An 18598-nucleotide genomic window follows, 5' to 3' on the forward strand; every position below is an offset into this window, starting at 1 on the left:
ACTTGGATTAATGGAGATCTTTTATGTACTGGACTTGATCTTTTAATTAGCAAATGTATATGAGAAGGTGAAATTATTGATATTCTAAAAGCTTGTCATGACGAACCATGTGGTGGTCATTTTGCAGGGAAGATGACAACATACAAGGTCTTAAATCAGGGTTACGATTGGCCATCACTATTCAAAGATTCAAAGACTTATGCCAAAAGATGTGATAGCTGCCGAAGAATATGTATACATGTAGTATCAAATGAAATTCCATTAAAACTGCAAGTACTCATAGAGCCATTTCAAAAATGGTCTTTTGAATTTGTGGGTCCTATCAACCCACCATAAAATGGTAAGAAGTACATCCTAGTATGTACCGGCTATGTAACAAAGTGGGTGGAAGCTAAAGAAATGAGAAAAGCAAAAAAAGCTATAGTAGTTTCTTTTCTTTATCAAGAAATAATTGTAAGATATGGAGTTCCAAGGCAAATTGCCACAAATCGAGGACACAATTCACCTCCGAGCTTGTTCAATATCTAACAAAGAAATACAAGATCAAGCATAGGAAATCAACTCCCTACCACCCATAGGCAAATGCACAAGTTGAATCAACAAAAAAAGTACTTGAGAACATTATTAAAAATAAAGTGAACATGCATAGAAAATGTTGGTCAGAAAAGTTGAATGAAGCACTATGGGCTTATAGGATAACATGGAAAAATAATACTGGATTTAGCCCCTATCAGCTTGTTTATGGAAAATAAGTCTTATTTACAATTGAATTTGAGATCCCTACATATAGACTTGCAACATAATTAGGATTGGACCTTACAAAAGCACAACAACAATGAATATTGCAACTCAATGAACTACACGAGATCAGAAAACAAGCTATAGAACAAACATTTCTAGTTCAACAGCAAAGAATCAAATGGCATGATAAATTCATGAAAAACAATATCTTTCATAAAGGAAACTGGGCACTACTTTTTGACTCTAAGTTCAAAGATTTCAAAGAAAATTTTACTACTCATTGGCTTGGGCCATATGAAATAGAATAAATCTATAACAATGGGGCAATAAAGATAAAGACAATTGATGGAGCAACACTTTCTTTTCTGGTTAATTTCCATAGACTAAAATTTTATCATAAGCCTATAAATACAGAATAATTTTTTAAAATAGTTTCAGAAGACAATGATATAGAAGTATTAGAAAAGCATAGCAATATGCCTTCCCTACTTCGAGAAAAATAAAAATAATAAGAAGTTCAAAAATAATAAAATAGTTTGGTTGTGAAAATCTAGGATACTAGCACAATACAAAATCAAATTTATATCGGAAAACCAACATGTTTGGCCAATATGAATTCGCTTTCATGTTGTTATTTCCATTTTTGTTTTTACAGGATCATTATCCAAAGCTTGAAAGACTTGAAGAAAAGTCTCAAGAATAACATGGGGGGAAGATTCATAATAAATCAACAAACCATGCAATGGTTGGATATCAAACAGTTATTCTACAAAAGGGACCAGAAACATCATCATCAACAAGTATCAGTAAGGGACCTGAAAAACATCATCATTAGCATGTATCAATAAAGGACCTGAACAATATAAATATTATATACAGAAGGGACTTGAACAAAATTAACATCAAAGGGACCCGAAACAACTACAAACATCTATCTATAGTCCAATATTGACAATAATGCATTTTGAAAAGTGAAGTGATGAAAAAAGAGTAATGAGCTATCAAATCAAAGCAAAAGTACTATAAGTTTAATTTTTTTTTAAAGCCTTTGATTTTGAATTTTTTTCCTAAGATTCATAATTTAGTTTAAAAGCATGAATATGAAAATTCCTAGCCATATACATTATATCATTAACCTACACATTTATTCATTCATTATCTTCATTCATTATTCCACCATATATTCACATCTCAACCATATCATTTACAGATTTTGACTAATCTTGTTGACCACATTCCCTTCCTTTTCATTTGTCTATACAACCAAGAAAAATTAGGTTATGGATCTACAAAATAAAAATCAAAAAGTTAGTATCATTATAAAGGTATTTGATTTAAAATGACCTAAAACTATGGTCATTTCAATAAAATACATGAGTGCATATGATAAAAAAATGACAAATGAAAATGATAAAAACACAACAATCAAAAGTGTGCATAATGGTATGGTATGAGTATACAAAATGCGTTGAAGGCATGCGTTGAAAACATGTCTTGAAGGTATGAGTATAGTGCATAAAACTTAAATCATAACCTAAGGTCCTAATTAAACAAATTTTAAATGGGTACATAATCATAAATCATGTTGTGGAAGCATTGGAAGTCGACATCGAAGGGATAATTCGAAAATGGTAAAATTTTCAAAGGAATGCTTTGCGGTCATCATAGCTCATCCAGCTCAGAAAAATAGTGAATTCTCGCAGTCATGAGACATAGAGGAACACTCTTGAGCCATAGAGAAGAGCTACTCCTAAGCCATAGAAAATACGCTATAAAATGTGTTTTGCATAAGCTCTGATCAGAGAAATCATTGAGTCATAGAAATTGTGAAAAGAAGTAGCGTAAGAGCCTGTGCTGTATAGAAAACAAGAGAAGCATAGAGAAATAAGAAAGGCTTGGAGAAATAAGGGAACCACCAAGCCGTATGGAGAGTTAAAGAGGAATTTAATAGTGTTTTGAAGAAGGTTTTGCACCAAGCTCCAACCTAAGCCACAAATTACATAGAGAATCCCTTGAATTATGCAAAGAACTCCCAGTGAAGGTAAGCATCGGTCCCCTTAGAAATTAAACAAAAATTATTTGGAAAATTGAACTTTAGATTTTGTTGAAATGTGTCACATGAGACTTCACTTCTAGAACTGTTTTGCTATTGTTGTCTTCTAAATCCTCATCCACCTGTAAGAGTCATCAATTTCTCGAAATTCTAGGGAAGTATTTTTAATTGAGCTATATGAATAGTAGGAAGAGAAGTCATTAACACGGAGTTCTCAACAAGTTCCTCTTCTAGTTTAGGCATGAAACAATGATTTCTTCATGCAAAATTCATCAAATGTTTTTGACAATGAATGTTTACAGCATGCATGTTTTAGAACAAAGGAGTTATTTTTCCTTTCTTTCTCATACTTTGCATAAGCAAACTTTGCAAAAGAAAACTTTGCAAAACGAAGAGATAAAAAATGCACGAATTGAAAGGCAATGATGAAATTTACATTGAATATTTTTCTTGTGTGCTTTGGGTCTTTACACAACCAGTTTTTCTTTTCCTTCATTCAGAGAGGACAAAAATTGCAAGAGAAGACAGAATACACAAAAATTGAAGAGTTTCAATTTTTTTTTTAAGCTAAAGGATTCTGGTAAGTAAATTTACCAAAATTCTTGTTGCATATTTTTCTATCATATATTTTTATGAGATTATTTACAGGATAAGGATATATTAATTGGTATATAGAGCACATGGCAACAAAAATGAAACCTATAGAGTTAAAACTAGAAAATTGGAGGAAAGATGTAGTGGAAAATTGTTTCAAGCAATATTACTTGAATTCCTTAGGAAATTTAATCGTCAAAATGACAAGATGACATAGGAATTCATCAAAACTTATGAAAATTGGCAAACCAAGGTGAGTGAACTTCCCATATCAATAAACCCAACATTTATATCTCAATCTTTAGAACTCCCTTTTGAAGGGGAAGAATATCAAAAGGGGTTGCATTTTAAGGAGAAAGGATGGAGACTTTTCCTGGAAAAATAGAGGAAAGGAACCTTTGATAGATCGAAAGGAATTTGAAGGGATTGGTTCAGGGAGCCTTGGTCAGAATTAGTTTTAATCATCCAAAGATAATTCACTTGTGACAGTAGGCACAACATAGTTTACCTCTGTCATATAAAACTGCTACAACATATTAAATGAGACTACAAAATCAACATCCCTTATTGAAGAGTTTGACTAAAATGATAAAAGGAGCCAAAAAAAAAAATAGAGGCTCAATAGAATTGTGGGTTGATTAAAATACTTGTTCAATGTCAAGTGAGAAAAAAGGGGACATCCTGGAAGGAGTTCTTGGCCAAAAATAACTTTGAAGAATAGGAAATATGGAATGAAGAAAGACTTGAGTAGATACATATTACAAAAAGAATTATGAATTCCCCTTCATATCCTAGGACAAGATCTAAAAATAAACAAGATAGTGTTATGGTAGAAAAAGAAAATTCATTTTTTTCCATTCCAAGGAAACCAGGAAGGAGATGACAAGAAGGACAAAGTAACCAAGTGAAATAAGTGGAACTTGAGATTGTTGAGAAAGAACATCTACAAACATCGAAACAAATTGATGAAGTCATACAAATATTGGAGGAGGAAGCTTGGGAAGAGCCTCTACAAAAAGGATATTATTTTGAGGGTCATTGGATAGAATCCACTTCATCACATGCATATGCTAAAGAGGTAAGATAATAATTTCACAATGAGGAAGATCTGAAGAAAATAACAGAGTTGACTGATGAGATAAGGGATAGAAAAATCATGGCAGACACTTAAAGAAGGAAAACAAGATGTAAAGGGAAAACAAAAACAACATGGCCAAATAGAATAAGAAATTGGAAAATAAAGTCAAAATTCTTGCAACTAAAAATATGCTCATTTCAAAACCAAGCTTATAGATGGCTAAAAGAGAAGAAACTATGGCAATACAAATATAAAAAAAAATGTAAAAGCTTCCATCTATAAAGCAGGGGAGCATGAGGGCATTGATATTTTACTTCAAGATGCACAAGAGGAAGCTACAGGTATAGGTGCAGGTACAACAGGGGCATCAACACTCAGAAGGTCCAAGTGAAGGAAGAAAGCATGAGGGCATGCTCCAACATCAGCAAGGGGGAGATGTTGGCCCTCAATTTTGGTCATTTTTGTTTATCATAAATCCCCTTAATTACAATTTTATTCCACCTTATTCCACTCACATATGCTTCATTTTACCTTTATTTTTCTTATTCAGGTAATTAGATTAAGTTTTTCAATTTTTAGAATTTTTTGTAAAAAATGGGTTTTAAAATTAATTTTAGACTACATTGAAAATTCTCGTAATAGCTCCATTAAAGGGATATTTGCATGACACTTGGGTGCAAGATGAATACATTTTGGAAAGCTTAGGAACCACATATGAATGAAAATCTATTGGTTCGGTCAAAATGAGCAAATACAAACCTAGTCAAAGCTAGTCAAACTTGACCTCTGACCCGGAAATCGCTATTAAAAAGGGGCAGTTTTAGGATTTTTTGGAATTCTTCAAGATTTCTTGTAACTAATGAATGGCTTCAGCCTGATGAAGTGGAATAATATTAATGATGGTTTTTTCAGACTTTTTAGCTTATATGGTTGTTGGCTTACTGGGTCCAAATCCAGGTTTAGAGTTAGTTGTGACAAACAAAACCCTACACTACTGGCCATTTTGGCATCAACCCAAAATATGGGGGGATGTTGGAACCAAGTTTCCACATCCATATATTAGATTCTTGAAGGTAAATTTAAAATAGACCTGAGATGGCATGGAACCAAGGAAGCAGGCTTGAAACTTCGGATGTTCGAAATCTTGGAAACTCGAAACCAGGGAATGTCAGAATCTCGAAAGGTTGGAACAATGTAACTTATTATTAATGAATTATTTTAAAAGCGACGAGGGTTGTAGGGTGAAGGGATTTACAAAAAAAAATTCTTACAAAACCAAGGATCGAGGGACCCTTTCTCTCTCCTCTGATAGGACACATGGTAGTAGTTCATTAGCCCTCGGGAGATGACAGTGGTAGATGATTTCAGTGTGACATGGATGTATGGGGGACACATGGTAGTCAAATTCTAGATTTTTGAGTGGCCTAACAGTGTAAATCCTGGTGACATGTGTCACCACTCAGGAGATGCCATGTGGGTTGATGATGAAAGCATGATGTCACCTTGTAAGTATATCTTAGAGGTTAGAGATACCATAAATCCTCTATAATTGCATTTTGAGAATGTGTCGAGACTATGAAGCTTCGAGTGTTGTGTTGGTGTTTGGTCATGGAGTCCAAGTAACCAAGGGAATAGAGTAGGTACATAATGAGATAGGCCCCCGATAGGATCATAAAGGGTTTCACACCTAAGTCTTATGCCATCGGTCATAGCAATCAGTCCTATCATGGAAATTCAATAAGAGGTGAAGAAAAAGGGACTAAAGGCCAAGCTCGAAGTCTCTTGATTTTTTAGGTCCCTATAATACTAGTGTAGCATGCTATTTTTATTAGTTGAACCCCATTATTGTATTTTTGTGCCTCATGGAAGCCCCCCGTTGTTATTATTGTGCCCTTACAAATTATTGTTATGTAGGCTCTGATTATATTTTTGTTGTACTTGTTTCTCATAGGCAGTCCTTAGCTACAAAAACTATGCTATAAAACCAACTCAACCAGCTTTTAGGTTCAAGCTAGCCATTGAACCAGAGGGGGCTCCCTTAGGTGTTACGAGGCTTTGTTTAATGTTGTTCCCCTGTCACTGAACAACAGCCTTTGAAGCACAATGGGTAGATTTATGGTTTTAATTGGGGATGGTTGGTGATTAATGACAATCCCTCTCCATGATTAAAGGCCTCTCTCACAGGGTCCCTCCAAAACGTGTCAGCTTCCAGCCTGACATAATGACCTAGCTTTTCCAAGGATTATGGTAGAAGAATTTAAAGGGGTTCATACTAATTGAGCAGTCAGACTGATTACTTAACACCTAGGGAAATTTAGATGCGTGTAGAAGATTTCTAGAGCCCAATAAAAACATATTCAAAGGTAACAGAAGGTCAAAGTGAAACCGATTCCAAGAGGAGCTATTTCAGACAAATAGTCTAGTAACCTAATCTCTTTTAATGGCTATCAGAAAACATAAAGCAAGAGGAGTTTTCTTGGAAAAACAGTCCAATAAGTTGATCTCTTTCTAAAGGTTATGATTTTGCAGGAAATTTAATCAAGATTAAGACTTAATCTATTGTTGCGAACGGGATCCCCCAAAGGACAGTTTTGGGGCTAAAAGCCCATGTTTTGGGTCAAATTTTGTAATAAAATTGTAAATACTCCGCATTTTGTGGTCGCAGAGTGTGAAGGTGTCATGAGTCATAAAGGGTTGTCTACCCTTAGTTTCGTAAAGTAAATTCGGCTATAAAAGATTTACCCATGGTCAGCGGACCATGGGATTGTATGAAAGGAGCTAAGCTCTAAGTACTTTAAGAGTCATTGGTTGGAGTCAAATAGTCATAGCTCTGAAGTAAGAAGTCTAAGTTTCAGGTCATAGTGTAGGTAGAGCCTCTTCAAGTGAGTGCACAGAGCCCTAGGGTGGAATTACGTAGCTGAGTGCATGGACCCTTGCAACTATGTGCACAGGGTGGATAGAATTTGTAATCACTTGAAGATATCAATAAAGAGAAGTATTCTGCAAATTTGGTGTTTTTGTTTCGATTAATGCATCTTGTTGTATTGTGTATGAATTTCCATTATAATTCATAAATGATGCACGAATGTATGTAATTACGTTAGTTAAGTGAACACAAGTAAGAACATATGTTTATGTGGTGCTAACTATACTTGTTTAATAAGATAAGTAAGACACTAAGACTAGTTTGAGAATGTGCATGGTACACTACACTAGCAGCGCGAAAATACCTAAGCCACATGTTAGCACTACGCGAAGGTCAATCATATGCTTTCACGGAGGTACTAAAGGACGGAATAGAGGGCTATTCTGGCAAGCCCTAGAAATAAGTGACTTGCGTGAAGGCAGGAATATAAGGAATAAACTAACGTCATGACCATCTCAGGGTGCAGAAATTTGGTTCCAGCATCCCCGATACTGCTTCGGGTGAGACTTTGGTCCGCGCTCTACAGGCTAATGCCGAAAGGGCCAGTAGTGTAGGGACTTTTTTGGCTAACGAACACTACACTTGGGTCAGGCCCCATCAAGCCAACAAATGGTTCTATTGCTGAGACTGGAATTTGCATAAGAGATGTGTGATGTCGTATTAGTGGAATCCAACTAAAAAAGAGATTGGAGACTAGCTGGATAGGAAGATCCATGAATTCGTAGTGCAGGAGAATAGGAACCCGTGACTGACAAAGGAATAGTGGCTGGAAAGGTACCTATATACAGAGATCCACAAGATCCTTTCTTGTTCCTTTCTAGTTGAGCTATACGAGTGGATCACACAGCTAGCAGATAGGCAAGGAAGGTGGAAACTTGATGGTCCTATTGTTTGGACCCCGGAGCTAGTACAGAGATTGGAAGTATATGAGTATAAGATCACCTATGATGTTGATCATTTGCTCAATTCCATCAAAGGAGGATTTGTAACTGAATTCACAGTTAATACCTCAGTCAGCTACAACGAAGTGGAGCAGCGCTTTTTCAAAGGGCTATGAGGTAAGTACTTGAAATCTTTGAATACTTGGATTAAAACGTTATTGTGATAAAAACACGTTATGTAGCTAACTTGATGTATGGAGCTACACGAAGCAGATTACTTACAGGAACAAAGGAAGAAAGGGTCCTGAATGTAGTCCATTGATTTCACCTCTGCGAGGTGATGAAGAGGGAATAGCGCAGGTTTCTCTATGAAGTGCTATTTAGTAAATAAGACAAGCGTTCCCGTGGTTTCCACCTTCGCCCACACCACCTCCAATTTCACCACCTTCACCTATGACTTCACCCATAACACTGTTGCCTCTACCACAGTTCAGTATGGCAAACTCAGTAAAGCTGCCTTTGTTCAAAGGCTTGGGAAATGAGGACCCAGACTAGTTCTAGTTTGTTGTGAAAGTTGTATAGGAAGCTTAGGGCCTTACAGACAATCACATGAAGAAGGCGACATTGGTTAGTTCTCTGTAGGATCACGCGCTAACCTCGTATATCAAGTACTCTAATGATAACCCGAATGCTGGAGTAGCATACATATAAACAACACTGAATAGAGAATTCAGTATGCCTAAATTTGAAGCACAGTCTATTGTGGTGTTCAAAGAAATCACGATGCAACCAGGTGAGACACCTTGAGAACTCGATCAGAGGTTGAAGTGTAAAATCCGTGAAGCTAACATTAACTTAACAGACATACAACATCACAAGTGGTTTGTGGCTTGGCTACTACCACACCTAAGGGTTGTGTTGTCACAACAAAAGATAACGACTTAGGCAGAGGCTTTGGAGATTGCAATGAGACTACATGAAACACCGATGCAAGATCCAAATCTCTAGATCCAACAGATCCACACGCAGTTGAAAAATATTTCCCTTAAGATGAAAAATTTGAAGCTAGACATAACAGTTCAACTAGAGGTGCACGAAGAGGTATGGTGCCTGAAATGCAAGGGTTAGGGGCATGACAAAGACCATTGCCTAGTCTTTGCAAACTACCTGGCAGGAGGAGGACCAATGCCTTTGAGGTCGGAAGCTTAGGGAGGACCAAGCATGGGGCCTGCATTTTGGTGCGCTATATGTCAGGTAGCAGGAAAACATGCCGCAGATAATTGTCATTTGCTGCAGAAATTTGTACAGACACCGCAACAACTATTCTGCAACTTCTGTAGGTTGATAGGGCATGAAGACCATAATTGTAGAATCTATCAACTAATGACGGATAGAACTCCAGCCTATATGGTTCAGACAGAAACACGACCCCCTAACCAAAGTGTGGGAATGGCGCAGACAGGCTTTCAAGGGCATGCACGAGGCTGAGGCAGAGGAGGACTTGAAAGAGGTCAGGACAATTGATCTACTACAATTGTGGAGGACCAGGACATTATGCCACGGTTTCACTAATCCTACACATCCGTCGTGTAAATATTGCACTCTGTTTGATCACAAAATTGAAGACTGTCCTATGTTGATAGCAAGGATACGTGACAAAGGGGTGCTACCACCTCAGCTGAATCAGAATTTGCAGATGATGAGGTATGAGCCATGTGAAGAGGATCCGAACATGAATATAGTGCTCCAAGGTGGAATCACAACATGAGATGACAGGGGGAAATAGCTCGAAGACAGCACATGGGTTCACAAAGCTCCAGCGAAGGAGGTTGAGTTTGATTTGGAGCATTCACGTGAAACATTAATGGAAGCAAAGAAGAGCTTCACTGAGGCCTCCACCTTAGGAAGCAAGGATAATCCAGATCAAGAGATGGACCCTTCTATGGTTACAACCTTCCTAGAGACCTGTATGAAGTTACGACACGATAGAAACGTTGTTGTGGGGATACAGGAGGTTATAAAAAGATGCGTAGAAACACCCTGGGTGAGCCATGCGTAGTACAAAATATTGGTAAGCATAAAACAAGGACGGAATGAGAGATGATACTGACTGCGCAGGTAGGAGAGTATGAAATGGATCAGGTTATTTTGGACTTGGGGTCAGATGGGAACGTATTACCAAAGAAGACTTGGGAACAGATGGGGAGACCCATGCTGCAATGGTCTCTTATTAAGTTAAGAATGGCGAACTAGCAAAAGATCATCCCCATGGGTTGGCTCCAAGGGGTGACTGTAGATATTGAAGGTGCGAGCGCGCTAGCTGACTTCGAGGTAATAGAAATTCTGGATGACAGCATCCCCTACCCTATGCTCTTGGGAATTGATTGGGTTACTGATATGAATGGGGTAATCAATCTAAACAAGTGAAAGATGATATTTGAGAAGAAATCACTGCATGCAATAGTACCCCTAGATCCTGCTAAAGGATCATGCTATACTGAACCAGTCTGCGATTATGAGAGCGATGATGATCTGGACTGTATCTATAAGATAACAATGAGAGACCAAGATTGGGTGAATCCAACAGCAGATGGACCAATTACCTGGGATCATGAGAGTTCCTACACCTTGGACTTTGATGAAGAAGTAGAGCACTAGCAAAATCGGTTACATGAAGTAACTACACTGAGTTGTAACATGATGCCTTGGTCGCTGCGCTATGTGCCATCAAAGGTAAGAAATCTACCTACTTATGATGGCATGAATGATGTAGATATATTTTTTGATGTATTTGAAAGGGAGGTACCAGAAAAGCAGCGCTTCCAAGCATTGGACTGGGCACTATGCGCTACACCCACAAGATGGTGGGGTACGCACAAGAGAAGCTTTGATGATTGGTGTGAATTTAGGAGGATGAGGAGACCTGCTTTGGAAAGTTGAAGGTGTGAATAAGGGACAAATATGATGGGCAGGATGATCTATGTGCGCACTTGGCCAAATGGACTCAGGCTTATGGAGAAAAACCCCAACTGGAATGGGTGCACTTGTTCTGTCACACCCTGGATGTCGTCCTGATGAATTGGTATGTAGAGATAGAGCTTCACCATGGTACAAGTGAATGGGATATTTTTCATGAGTGATTCATAATGACATTTAGTTTTGAAGATGGGCTTAACTATATTAATGAGGCATTAGAAGACATGAAAGCAGCAATCTTTAGGATACCACAGGATCCGTTGGACCTGATTCAGCCTGAGTGGGCTACTCAGCTGAGTCACGCACTGGAATGCTATAACGTGACCGTTGAAATATTAAAATCTATGAGACAAAAGGTCACCGTGAGGTTGAAGGACCATAGATTGAGAATCCTTATATAAACGTGCCACTAAGAACTAAATAGATAAACATTGGTATGAAGGCAGAGCCCAAATTCGCGAAGATTGGAGATTACTGGGATGACATGAGGGTGGATAAGGTCACTAAATTGCTCCGTGAATACCAGGATTTATTCCCTACCAAGTTTACGGATCTAAAAGGGATAATTAGAGGGTGTTATGAAAATCATGTTGAAACTTGGCACGAAGCCAGTTAAGCAAAGACCTTACTACCTCAATCTGAAATATAAGGAGAAGATCTACTTAGAGCTAGACAAGATGCTTGTGGTAGGCATCATTGAGCCTATGTAAGAATCTAATTGGGTAAGCCCAATGGTGGTATAGGAGAAGAAGCATAAGGATGAAATAAGGATATGCATGGATCTCAGAAAGCTAAATGATGCTTGCGTACATGATCCTTTCTTGACTCCATTCACCGATGAAGTGTTGGAAAATGTAGGTGGCCAAGAAGCATATTCCTTCATTGATGGGTTCTCGGGGTACCATAAGATCAAAATCGCATTGAAGGATAGGAGCAAGACAACCTTCATGACTAAGTGGGGTTATTTTCAGTACACTGTCATGCCTTTTGGATTGAAGAAATCACCTGCGATTTCGTCATACGTGGTCATTGTAGTATTCAAGGAATTTATTCATAAGTTCCTGGAAGTATACTTTGATGACTAGACTATGTTTGGGCTGGTGAAGCACAATGTCACCAATTTCCACCTGATGCTAGATACTTGTCGAAGATACCAGATCACACCCAATCTAAAGAAGTGCTTGTTTTGTGTTCCTTTTGTGACCCTGTTGGGTCATGTGGTTTGGAGACAGGGACTGATGGTAGATCCCACGAAGATTGTGGTGATATTGAATTTGGAAGTGCCAAGGAGTGTGAAACAGTTACGCGCTACCTTGGGAAACACAGGCTATTACCACAAGTCCATCAAAGGCTATGCCTAGATCACCATGCCTATGGAGAAGTTGTTAAACAAGGATGTCATGTTTTGTTGGAATGAGGACTGTAAGAAGAGCCTGGATGTAATGAAATAAAATATGGTCATTGAACTGATCCTAGTCTTCCTAGATTGGAAGAATGAGTTTCATGTATATGTCGACATGTCATGTATAGCGCTGGGAGGAGTACTGACACAGGCTGGTAGAGGATACTTGGACCATCCTATCACATTTTTAAGCAGAAGGTTATCCAAGGCAAGGAAGAACTATTCCACCACCAAGCACAAAGGGTTAGCTACGGTATATGCACTCCAGAAGTTTAGGCACTACTCGCTAGGAGGCCACTTTAAGATGTATAAGGACCACTCCATGCTGAAGTACCTAGTCAATAAACCTATGTTGGGGCAGAGAATCTGCAGGTGGCTGTTATTGTTCAAGGAGTATGATTTTGAAGTTATTGTGAATCATGAACGACTAAATGTTGGACCAGACTATTTGTCGCACATCGAGACAGGAAAGGAGCCCACAAGTTTGGAGGAAGGATTCCTTGACGTACAACTATTTGTAGTGCGTGTTGTGGATGGTCATTTCGAGGATATCATACACTTCCTAACAACAGGGGCTGCCCCAGAAGGATACAACGTCCAACAGAAGAAGGAATTAGTGGTCCGCGCGGCAGATTTTTCTGTCATTGCTGGGCATCTGTATAAAATGGGGTCTGATGAGATATTGTAATGATATGTACCAGGGTTTGAAAGAAGCAAAATCCTTTCAAATGGTCATGGGGGCACCGCAGGAGGAAATTACGTAGGGAGAGCGACTACGTAGAAGATTCTATGTGAAAGGTTGTGGTGGCCAACCTTCCATTAGGACTCAAAAGCATATTACAAGGCATGTGATGTGTGTCAAAGGACTGATAGGCCATCGCAGAGGGATTAGATGCCTCTGAATCCACAGATGACATTACAACCCTTCGAGAAATGGGCGATAGATTTTGTGGGACCCATTCAGTCCCAAGGAAAGATGGGAGCAAGGTACATTATCACAGCGATAGAGTATTTGAATCATTGGGCAAAGGCACATCTTGTGAAGGATTACACAGGCATGACTGCTACAAAGGTCCTCCTTGAGTATGTACTGACATGATTTGCATGTCCAAAGATTATGATGAGTGATCTCGATACACGCTTTCTGAATGAGATGATCAGTGCGCTAATGAAGGAATTTCAGGTATATCACTAGAAGAGCATGCCTTATCACCCGCAGGATAACGGGATGGTGGAAGAATTCAATAAAGTGCTAGAGGACATGCCGACCAAGGTTTGCAATGCTCAACGAAGTGATTGGGACCTATGCATACCTGCAGTACTATGGTCTTATAGGACGACATGCAAGAAGTTGATTGGACAAGATCCCTTTAGGCTTGTCTATGGTGTTGAGGTGGTAATGCCTATGGAATATATAGTGCCTAGTCTGTGCATAGTAGCACTCATGGGTATGATAGATCATGGATCCCTGGAGGAAAGGCTCACACAGTTGGATGAGTTTGAGGAAAAAATATTTCTAGCTTGTTTTCACCAACAGGTCCAAAAGAAACGCGAAAAAGAATGGCATGATCGACACATTAAGCTGCACAAATTTAAGGTAAACAACCTCGTTTTGTTATATGACAACAAGTTTGATAAATTTCTAGGGAAATTCTGAATGCACTGGTGAGGGCCCTATGTCATTAAGGAAATTACCGATGGAGGAGTGGTACAATTGGTAAAATTGAAAGGAGATTCGTTCCCAAGAAAGGTGAATGGCAGTGGACTGAAGCCATACACGAGCGGTCTGACCATGTGAATAGATCAAGGTATCACATTATTATTGCTCCAGGAAGCTGAAAGGACACATGGGACTATAGACTACACCGCCCGGGTTGGGGAGGTACGTGATTGGAGGATTGTGCGAAGCAAGGAAGTGTCACAAGGTTTGCGGCATCACGAAGGGAGCTACACTACCCAGGGAGAAATCATGAAGGTCAGCTGGAAAGTGACAATTAAAGTCACTCTTCATGATTTGATGGGAGAAGTGCGGCCAAATCGAGTGGGCGACCTGCCTTTAAGATGAAATTTATGGGTCAAATAACTGAAGATCTACCACCAATCTAACATTAATGAACCAAATTTGGTGGGAACAGTCGAATTTGAATTCAAAATTCCCTATAAATTACAAGTTGTTGTCCAACGAAAAACACTTGGCATTTTGAGAATTCAGTTGTTGAACTCTCAGGTACACATGAACCAAGAATTCTTTGAGGCTTTGAAAGTGACTCCAGCACTTGAAAACTTATAAGAGACATTGCGAGCATTTTTGGAAAGCATTATTTCAGCACCCACAACAACTATAGATACTGAAGAAGTAACATAGGAGTTGGTGCTAGAAATGGAGATAGATGCAGAAGTAGCTGCTCTAAAAGTGGCCAAAGTATTAGCAAGAGTCCCTAAATCACGGAGGACACCGAGACCAAAGCTAACCCCAACCAAGGAGACCACAAAGGATAAAAGGGATAAGCACCCTACCATACCGGTGCAGGCATCGCCAAGGAGAAACCCACCAAACCCCACTGGAGAGGAGAAAGGCAAGGCTATAAATTTGGAGTTGGAGGAGGAAGACATTGAAGACATCCTGATGGATGATGAGGATATCAGAGTTGAAGTGGAAGAGGTTGAAGCCTAGGGTGCTGACCCTATCACTTGGTTGCTTAAGTATGTCCCTCAATGCAAGCCCAAGACCAAAGTGCCGGAGGACATTGATGACAGCAAGACCCCCTTGAAAACCCCACTGCTTCTAGACAATATTGTTTTTGATGGACCATGCTTGGTGTGGGTGCTGCTACTAAAAATTAAGCGTTGGGACCTAGATGATTACGAGAATTTCCCATACCTAGCGACCAAGCCATTGATGCACCGTATCATCGATACAAACACCACAATGACCGCATTGGAGCCATGGAGGTAGCTTAGAGGAGTAGACAAGGCAAGGTTGCTCAACCTGCTTTGGGTGCTGTGTTATCACTGCAATATTTCTCTAGATTTGTTAAGAAAGAAATTATTAGAGGTAACCACAAACCTACTTTTGAGATTAGGATCTAGCCTTCCCAATTCTCAGAGAGGGCTCTCTCTTTATGATTTAACTATGTTTTAGTTATTTGATTTTAGGCTAGTTATGATTGTACTTGGGTTTTGATTTGGATTTGGTGGTGAGATCACTAACTTAGATGGGTAGAGGGATGTCTTTTACCATTGGGATATGGGGTCAAGTTTCAAGACAAACAGGACTGGAGAAATTTTTAAAACTAGTGTCTATCGGGCAAGGTAGCTGAGTAATTTCAGGTCTTAAGGATGGAATGATGAAGTTGGCTTCAATTGGATCTAAGGAGAAATTAAGAGTTCCTTAGGCCATATAATGAAAGAGGTCAATCAGGATGGGAGAGAAATTAAAGATTCTCATATCTGAATATCAGAAGAAAACATAAAAATGATCAACTGTTCAAAACAGAGTGTACTTAAACAAAATTTGAGATAAATTTCCAGTTCATTCATTCACTTTAGATAACATGTAAGTTTGTGTAATACATAAGAAGATAACAAATTTGAAAAAGAAAATACTTCACTGTAATAGCTCAACACATGAACCCTGTAATGCAATATTTTAATTACTTAGTCCAGTCTGCTGACTTGAAAAATTGGTACAATAACCCTCAGGTTTCTAATCAATACAACTCTACAAATGTCTATAAATCCACCCTCAATACTTCGAATTATGAAGTATTAATACAAAAATAGTTTACAAAATATCCCAAACTATCTTGGGTATTAATCTAGGAGAAAGAAATATCTTCATGCAAGAAGATAGAGACAGATTTTTAACTGTTGTATGCTCTCCCTGTTTATTTGGTTGTGCTATCTTTATGCTCTAATATTTCACTATTTATTCTTTGCCTTGCTATTGGTCTTCATGCTGACTGTTCCTTTTAATTTTCCCTTTCTCAACTAATACACTTTACCTGATACACTTTCATCTAGATGGCCTGTTATTTTTTCTTTACTATGATTTTTCATTTTGACTATTCATTTCTACATTTTGATTGTGCATTTTTATAGAAATTCAATTAACTTCTCCCACATATCTACATTTGTTAATTTTATATTTTCCATTTTCCTATAAATCTCATCTTCTTTTGTATACTTAGAAAAAGTGGGTCTGTTCACAACAATGTCTTTTACCTCATCCTAGAGGTAAAACAGGTTTTAAAATTTATGATATAGAACCTTTCCAGTGGGCATCCCCCTCATAGAGGAAGTATTTACCTAATCTTTGGCCACCTCTCTTATTCTCCTCTTGTAGTCATCTTGTGGCATCAATTTATCATTTATCATCGAGGGATTAGGCAAAACTTTCTGCCTCAAGACATCAAACTTTACCATGAACCTGTCTATAGCTAGTTGCATGGTTTGGCATTTGTCTTCAAAGTTCATCATCAAATTCCTCTTGGTGATCACCTTTTTTACTTATAGTATGGTGCCAGTCCTGTCAAGTATCTCCAGCTCCTGCAATTCATATTTTTTTTGGAGTTGAGGAAATGAATTATTCTAATGGCCTCCTTTGGCATGTCTCCTAGTTTAGCCTTAACTGTCTGAATGGCTTCTGTAGCCTCTTTAACTAAGTCACTTTATTCAAAAATTACTTGAATGGATGGCCAAATATCATTGACAGAGTCAATGATATTGGCCCATAATCATTCCTTAGCTTGGCCAAGCGGCCCCTTAAATGTTAATTATTGCTCCAAGCTCTTCATCCTTTCAGTCAACCTGGTTGACTTCTAAACTTATTCTTTGTGCATACTTTGTGAAAGCTTGTTATCATTCTCTAGACTGGTTATCTTTTCCTTAAGCTTGTTTATTTCTGTCGTTTGAATGGACATGTCTTCCATTGGCTTGACCAATTTACTTGCCTCATCATCTAGCTAAGCTTCTACTGTGGTCAAACCTGTTGCCGATGTAGATGTTGTGGTAGCTAGTAGTGTTGTAGCCAGTGGAGTTATAGGAGCCAATGAAGCTACCAAGGTGGATGGTACGGCTGTGGTAACTATTGGAATGATAGTGGTAGTGGTAGCCTCAAGGTTGGCCTGTTTCAACTGTATTAAGTCGTTGAACTCCTTATCCATTTCTTTCAATTGGTCATTAAGTTGTAAAACAAGGTCCATCATTTCCTCTTGATGTATTTGGCTTTCTAAGACCTATTTTGTCTGTGGATGCTCTGAATGAGGTACTTTCAGTTGTTTTTTGAGAGTAGAAATTTCCTCATTCTTTTTCTTTATCAACTTCTCACTAGCCTTGATATCATTGGGATCATTTCCAAGCTCAATGACCAAGTCTTCTAGTGACTTGATTCTGTTATCTTTGTCCTGTGAGGAGGACTTTTCCAATTTGTATTGTGTTGTGATGTTGTCCAATGAACTTTGAAGCTTATGTGAAGTCATAGCTTTATTGTTCATGGTGGAATAGATCATCTCACCTGCCTGTTTATGAAACTCAATTTGGTCAATGGGATGAACATCCCTAGCCAAAACTTCAAAATATGTTTTTCTATAATCCGTTGATGATTTTGGCTGCTGGACTATAGGTTGGATGAATATCATCTGCATTTTTCCTATTTTGATGTCAAAGGCTGACATTAATATTATTTGATTTGCAGGTGTCTGCTTGAAATCTTCAGCATAAGTGTTAGCCTTCAATTTCTCATTTCTCAACATAAATTCTTTCTACCTATCTTTGATATCCTTCTCTTTATCCATAGGCCTGGTGAATGAAAGACCTCAACGTTGAGCTATCTCTCAATAAGTTGAGTGTTTGATGTTGAGGGCTAGTGTGTTTCTTCAGAAGCTAATGGGCCTATGCCTCTTCCCACCATTGTGTTAGTGTCAGTGATTTCCATTGAGTCAATGAT

This window comes from Pinus tabuliformis, chromosome 6 (assembly GCF_031772625.1).
Source record: "Pinus tabuliformis cultivar Carrire ecotype Pingquan chromosome 6, CPIR1, whole genome shotgun sequence".
Lineage (NCBI taxonomy): Eukaryota > Viridiplantae > Streptophyta > Pinopsida > Pinales > Pinaceae > Pinus > Pinus tabuliformis.